Source organism: Lepus europaeus, unplaced genomic scaffold (genome assembly GCF_033115175.1).
Source record: "Lepus europaeus isolate LE1 unplaced genomic scaffold, mLepTim1.pri SCAFFOLD_60, whole genome shotgun sequence".
Classification (NCBI taxonomy): Eukaryota; Metazoa; Chordata; class Mammalia; order Lagomorpha; family Leporidae; genus Lepus; species Lepus europaeus.
The window spans coordinates 452,156-460,376 of NW_026909478.1; positions in this window are offsets into that span (position 1 = coordinate 452,156).

The window sequence follows — 8,221 nt, forward strand, 5'->3', positions numbered from 1 at the left end:
CTTTGATACTCTAATTGGTTCCACATGGGGACACCAGCTCTACATATTTGTATGTTCCAGGGAGAAAGCTATAGGAACTGCGGCAAACAAACATGATATTTGTTTTGTATAGTTGACATTTTATGCACTTGCCTAACGAAAAGACTTTGCTTTTCTCCAAAACCATTTTTACTGCGATTTTCTCGGTCCATTGCATACGAATTCCACAACACTTTGTCCGTATATGACTAGATGAAAACGGAAGTATCTGGTTTTCTTTTGGCTAACTCAATCCCAGGTATTGTTACCACCTCTGTGTTTGTGTATTCCTGATATTGTGCACAGACTTTATTGTTTTGAATGTTTTTTATCAGGGAACATTTTATTTTGAGCTTGGATACAATAATTGGTTCCACATGGAAACACCAGCTCTACACATTCGTATTTTCTCGGGAGAAAGCTAGAGGAACTGTGGCAAACAAACATGATATTTCTGTTTGTATAGATGACATTTTATGCACTTGCAGAACGTAAAGACTTTGCTTTTCTCCAAAACCATTTTGACTGTGATTTTCTCGGTCCATTGCATAGGAATTCCACACCAGTTTGTCCGGATATGATTGGATGAAATCGGAAATATCCGGTTGTGTTTTGGCTAACTCAATTCCAGAGATTGCTACAGCCTCTGTGTTTGTTTTTTCTGGATATTATTCACAGATTTTATTTTTTTGAATATTTTTTATTAGGGAACATTTAATTTTAAGCTTGGATACAGTAATTGGTTCCACATGGAGACACCAGCTCTAAACATTCGTATTTTCTAGGTAGAAAGCTAGAGCAACTGCGGCAAACAAACATGGTATTTCTGTTTGTCTAAATGACATTTTATGCACTTGCCTAACGAAATGACTTTGCTTTTCTCCAAAACCATTTTTACTGTGAGTTTCTCGGTCCATTGCATCCGATTTCCAAACGACTTTTTCCGGATATGACTGGATGAAACCAGAAATATCCGGTTGTACTTTGGCTAACTCAATCCGAAATATTGTGAAATTCTCCGTGTTTTTGTTTCGATGTTTTGTTATCGATGGACTTTATTGTTTTGAATGTTTTTATCAGGGAACATTTAATTTTGTACCGTTGAAACACGAATTGGTTCATCATGGTAACACCAGTACTACACATTCGTAATTTCTAGGGAGAAAGCTAGAGGAACTGCGGCAAACAAACATGATATTTCTGTTTGTATAGATGACATTTTATGCATTTGCCTAATGAAAAGACTTTGCTTTTCTCCAAAACCATTTGTACTGTGATTTTCTCGGTCCATTTCATATGAATTCCACACCAGTTTGTCTGCATATGACTGGATGAAACCGGATATATCTGGTTTTGTTTTGGCTCACTCAATCCCAGATATTGCTACAGCCTCTGTGTTTGTGTATTCCTGATATTATCCACGGACTTTATTGATTTGAATGTTTTTTGTCCGGGAATATTTCCTTTTGTCCTTGGAATCACTAATTGGTTCATCAGGGGGACACCAGCTCTACACTTTCGTAATTTCTAGGGAGAAAGCTAGAGGAACTGCAACAAACAACCATGATATTTCTCTTTGTATCGATGACATTTTATGCACTTGCCTAATGAAAAGAATTTGCTTTTCTTCAAAACCATTTTACTGTGATTTTTTTGGTTCATCGCACAGGAATTCCACACCAGTTTGGCCGGATATGACTGGATGAAACCGGAAATATCCGGTTGTGTTTTGGCTAACTCAATCCGAAATATTGTGAAAGCGTCTGTGTTTGTGTTTCCTGCATATTATCAATGGACTTTATTGTTTTGAATGTTTTTTTATCAGGGAACATTTAATTTTGTGCTTGGAATCACTAATTGGTTCCACATGGAGACACCAGCTCTACACATTCGTATTTTCTAGGGAGACTGCTTAAGGACCTGATGCAAACAAACATGATATTTCTGTTTGTATAGATGATATTTTATGCAATTGCCTAACAAAAAGATTTTGCTTTTCTCCAAAACCATTTTTCTGTGATTTTCTCGGTACACTTCATACGAATTCCACACTAGTTTGTCCGGATATGACTGGATGAAACCTGAAATACCCGGTTTTCTTTTGGCTAACTCAATCCCAGATATTGCTACAGCCTCTGTGTTTGTGTATTCCTGATATCATCAACGTACTTTATTGTTTTCAATATTTTTTTAACGGGGAACATTTAATTTTGTTCCTGGAAACACTAATTGGTTCCACATGGAAACACCAGCTCTGCACATTCGTATTTTCTAGGGAAAAAGCTAGAGGAACTGCGGCCAACAAACATGATATTTCTGTTTGTATAGATGACATTTTATGCACTTGCCTAATGAAAAGACTTTGCTTTTCTCCAAAACCATTTTTACTGTGATTTTCTCGGTCTATTGCATACGAAATCCACAGCAGATTGTCTGCATATGACTGGATGAAACCAGAAATACCCGGTTTTGTGTTGGCTAACTCAATCCCAGATATTGCTACAGCCTCTGTGTTTCTGTATTCCTGATATTATCAACGGACTTTATTGTTTTCAATTTTTTTTTAACGGGGAACTTTTAATTTTGTTCCTGGAAACACTAATTGGTTCCACATGGAGACACCAGCTTAACATATTCGTATTTTCCATGGAGAAAGCTAGAGGAACTGTGGCAAACAAACATGATATTTCTGTTTGTATCGATGACATTTTATGCACTTGCCTAATGAAAAGACTTTGCTTTTCTCCAAAACCATTTTTCTGTGATTTATCGGTCCATTGCATATGAATTCCACACCAGTTTGACCGGATATGACTGGATGAAACCGGAAATATCCTGTTTTTTTTGGCTAACTCAATCCCAGATATTGCTACATCCTCTGTGTTTGTGTTTTCCGGATATTATCAACGGACTTTATTGTTTTGAATGTCTTTTTATCAGGGAACATTTAATTATGAGCTTTGATACAGTAATTATTTCCACATGGGGACACCAGCTCTACATATTTGCATGTTCCAGGGAGAAAGCTAGAGGAACTGTGGCAAACAAACATGATAATTATTTTTGTATCGATGACATTTTATGCACTTGCCTAATGAAAAGACTTTGCTTTTCTCCAAAACCATTTTTCTGTGATTTATCGGTCCATTGCATATGAATTCCACACCAATTTGTCAGGATATGACTAGATGCAACTGGAAATATCCGGTATTGTTTTGGCTAACACAATCCCAGATATTGCTACAGCCTCAGTGTTGTGCATTCCTTATATTATCCACAGACTTTATTGTTTTGAATTTTTTTATCAGGGAACATTTAATTTTATGCTTGGAAACACTAATTGGTTCCACATGGAGACACCAGCTCTACACATTCGTATTTTCTAGGGAGAAAGCTATAGGAACTGCGGTAAACAAACATGATATTTCTGTTTGTATCGATGACATTTTATGCACTTTCCTAATGAAAAGACTTTGCTTTTCTCCAAAACCATTTTTACTGTGATTTTCTGGGTCCATTGCATATGAATTCCACACCAGTTTGTCCAGATATGAGTGGATGAAACCGGAAATATCCGGTTTTGTTTTGGGTAACTCAATCCCAGATATTGCTGCAGCCTCTCTGTTTGTGTTTTCTGGATATTATCGATGGACTTTATTGTTTTGAAAGTTTTTATCAGGGAACATTTCATTTTGTACCATAGAAACACTAATTGGTTCGTCATGGGGAAACCAGCTCTACAGATTCGTATTTTCTAGGGAGAAAGCTAGAGGAACTGCGGCTAACATACATGATATTTCTGTTTGTATAGATGACATTTTATGCACTTGCCTAACGAAATGATTTTGCTTTTCTCCAAAACCATTTTTCTGTGATTTATCGGTCCATTGCATACAAATTCTACACCAGTTTGTCCAGATATGACTGGATGAAATCAAAAATATCCGGTTTTGTTTTGGCTAACTCAATCCCAGAGATTGCTACAGACTCTGTGTTTGTGTATTCCTAAATTATCCATGGACTTGATTGTTTTGAAAGTTTTTTTTATCAGGAAACATATAATATGTGCTTGGAATCACTAATTGGTTCCACATGGAGACACCAGCTCTTCATATTCATGTTTTCTAGGTAGAACGCTAGAGGAACTGTGACAAACAAACGTGATATTTCTGTTTGTATAGATGACATTTTATGTACTTGCCTAATGAAAAGACTTTGCTTTTCTCCAAAACCATTTGTACTGTGATTTTCTCGGTCCATTGCATACCCATTCCACACCAGTTTGTCCAGATATGACTGGATGAAACCGGAAATATCCGGTTTTTTTTTTGGCTAACTCAATCCCAGATATTGCTACAGCCTCTGTGTTTGTGTTTTCTGGATATTATCCACGGACTTTATTGTTTTGAATGTTTTTATCAGGGAACATTTTATTTTGAGCTTGGATACAGTAATTGGTTCCACATGGAGACACCATCTCTACATATTCGTGTTTTCTAGGGAGAAAGCTAGAGGAACAGTGGCAAACAAACATGATATTTCTGTTTGTATAGATGACATTTTATGCAGTTGCCTAACGAAAAGACTTGGCTTTTCTCCAAAACCATTTTTACTGTGATTTTCTCAGTCCATTGCATATGAATATCACACCACTTTGTTGGGATATGATTGGATTGAAAGGGCTAACTGAGGGATAAAATGGAGGAACTAAGGCTAACCGCATTTTTCTTGCTTCTGTACGAGTTGGCTAAGCTTGCATGCGATATCTTTAAAATAAGAAAGGACCGAAACTCCCCAACCCTCATCCTGTTGTGACATACCAAGGTTTTACTGCCATCCTCGTCCTTGCTTGCTTAAGCTGATAATAAAGAAGAAAAACTGCAAAGCACGGACAGCCCGTACCACCCCCGCCCTGCTTGGTTGAGCTGATAAGAAGAAACTGCCTCCATTCCAAGCCCCTTACCTAGTAACCATTAACATATCCAATAAAATTGTAACACAACTTTTATCTTGCCATATAGGATTGTAACATAACTAAGTATGCTAATGCTGTGGTTTTAAGCTTTAAATACCCTGTGAAGCTGGTGTTCGGGGCCGTTCTCTTCGCACTGCACTAGAGGGTGCTACTGAGACGGTCCATTTACAAATGAAATAAATTTCCTCTTGCTATTGCATCGGTTGGAGTGGAGTCCGTGTTTCTGGGGTCCGGTCTGTGGGACACCTGCTTCGGGGGTCCTACAGGATGAAACCGGAAATATCCGGTTGTGTTTTGGCTAACTCAATGCGAAATATTGTGAAAGCCTCTTTTTTGTGTCTTCTGGATAGTATCGATGGACTTTAGTGTTTTGATTGATTTTATCAGGGAACATTTCATTTTGTACCGTAGAAATAATAATTGGTTCATCGTGGGGACACCAGCTCCACACATTCGAATTTTCTAGGGAGAAAGCTAGAGGAACTGCAGCAAACAAACATGATATTTCTGTTTGTATAGATGACATTTCATACACTTGCCTAACGAAAAGACTTTGCTTTTCTCTAAAACCATTTTTACTGTGATTTCTCTTACCACTGCATACGAATTCCACACCAGTTCGTCCGGTATGACTGGATGAAACCAGAAATATACGGTTCTGTTTTGGATAACTCAATCCAAAATATTGTGAAAGCCTCTGTGTTTGTGTTTTCTAGATATTATCCATGGAATTTATTGTTTTGAATGTTTTTTATCAGGGAACATTGCATTTTGTACCGTAGAAACACTAATTGGTTCATCATGGGGACAGCAGCTCCACACATTCGTATTTTCTAGGGAGAAAGCTTGAGGAACTGCGGCAAACAAACATGATATTTCTGTTTGTATAGACGACATTTGATGCACTTGCCTAACGAATGACTTTGCTATTCTCCAAAATCATTTGTACTGTGATTTTCTCTGTCCATTGCATACGAATTCCACACCAGTTTGTCCGGATATGACTGGATGAAAACAGAAATATTCAGCTGTGTTTTGTCTAACTCAATCCGAAATATTGCTACACCCTCTGTGTTTGTGTTTTCAGGATATTATCGATGGACTTTATTGTTTTGAATGTTTTTATCAGGGAACATTTAATTTTGTACCGTAAAAACACTAATTGGTTCATCATGGGGACACCAGCTCTACACATTCGTATTTTCTAGGGAGAAACCTAGAGGAACTGCGGCAAACACACATGATATTTCTGTTTGTATAGATGACATTTTATGCACTTCCCTAACGAAAAGACTTTGCTTTTCTCCAAAACCTTTTTTCTGTGATTTATCGGTCCATTGCATACGAATTCCACACAAGTTTGTCCGGATATGATTGGATGAAACCGGAATTATCCGGTTGTGTTTTGGCTAACTCAATCCGAAATATTGCTACAGCCTCTGTGTTATGCATTCCTGATATTATCCACAGACTTTATTGTTTTAAATGTTTTTTATCAGGGAACATTTAATTTTGTTCTTGGAAACACTAATTGGCTCCACATGGAGACACCAGCTCTACACATTCCTATTTTCTAGGGAGAAAGCTATTGGAACTGCGGCAAACAAACATGATATTTATGTTTGTATCGATGATAATTTATCTACTTATCTAAAGAAAAGACTTTGCTTTTCTCCAAAACCATTTTTACTGTCATTTTCTCAGTCCACTCCATACGAAATCCACAACAGTTTGTCCGGATATAATTGGATGAAATCAGAAATATCCAGTTTTTTTTGGCTAACTCAATCCGAAATATTGCTACACCCTCTGTGTTTGTGTTCTCTGGATATTATCGATGGACTTTATTGTTTTGAATGTTTTTATCAGGGAACATTTAATTTTGAACTTGGAAACACTAATTGGTTCATCATGTGGACACCAGCTCTACACATTCGTATTTTCTAGGGAGAAAGCTAGAGGAACTGCAGCAAACAAACATGATATTTCTGTTTGTATAGATGACATTTTATGCACTTGCAGAACGTAAAGACTTTGCTTTCCTCCAAAACCATTTTTACTGTGATTTTCCCGGACCATTGCATATGAATTCCACACCAGTTTTTCCGGATATGATTGGATGAAATCGGAAATATCTGCTTGTGTTTTGGCTAACTCAATCCCAGATACTGGTACAGCCTCTGTGTTTGTTTTTTCTGGATATTATCCACAGATTTTATTGTTTTTAATATTTTTATTAGGGAACATTTCATTTTGAGCAGGATACATTAATTGGTTCCACATGGAGACACCAGCTCTACATATTCGTATTTTCTACGGAGAAAGCTAGAGGAACTGCGGCAAACATGATATTTCTGTTTGTCTAGATGACATTTTATGCACTTGCCTAACGAAAAGACTTTGCTTTACTCCAAAACCATTTTTACTCTGATTTTCTCGGTCCATTGCATACGAATTACACACTAGTTTGTCCGGATATGATTGGATGAAACCAGAAATATCCGGTTGTGTTTTGCCTAACTCAAACCGAAATATTGTGAAAGCCTCTGTGTTTGTGTACTCCTGATATTATCCAGGGACTTTATATTTCTAAATGTTTTTTTATCAGGGAACATTTAATTTTATACCGTTGAAACACTAATTGGTAAATCATGGGTACACCAGCTCCACACATTCGTATTTTATAGGGAGAAAGCTAGAAGAACTGTGGCAAAGAAACATGATATTTCTGCTTGTATAGATGACATTTGATGCACTTTCCAAAAGAAAAGGCTTTGCTTTGCTCCAAAACCATTTTTCTGTGATTTATCGGTACATTGCATACGAATTCCACACCAGTTTGTCCGGATATGACTGGATGAAACCGGAAATATCCTGTTACCACCTCTGTGTTTGTGTATTTCTGATATTATGCACAGATTTTATTGTTTTGAATGTTTTTTATCACGGAACATTTTATTTTGAGCTTGGATACAATAATTGGTTACACATGAGGACACCAGCTCTACACATTCGTAGTTTCTCGGGAGAAAGCTAGAGGAACTGTGGCAAACAAACATGATATTTCTGTTTGTATAGATGACATTTTATGCACTTGCAGAACGTAAAGACTTTGCTATTCTCCAAAACCATTTGTACTGTGATTTTCTCGGTCCATTGCATACGAATACCACACCAGTTTGTCAGGATATGATAGGATGAAATCGTAAATATCCGGTTGTGTTTTGG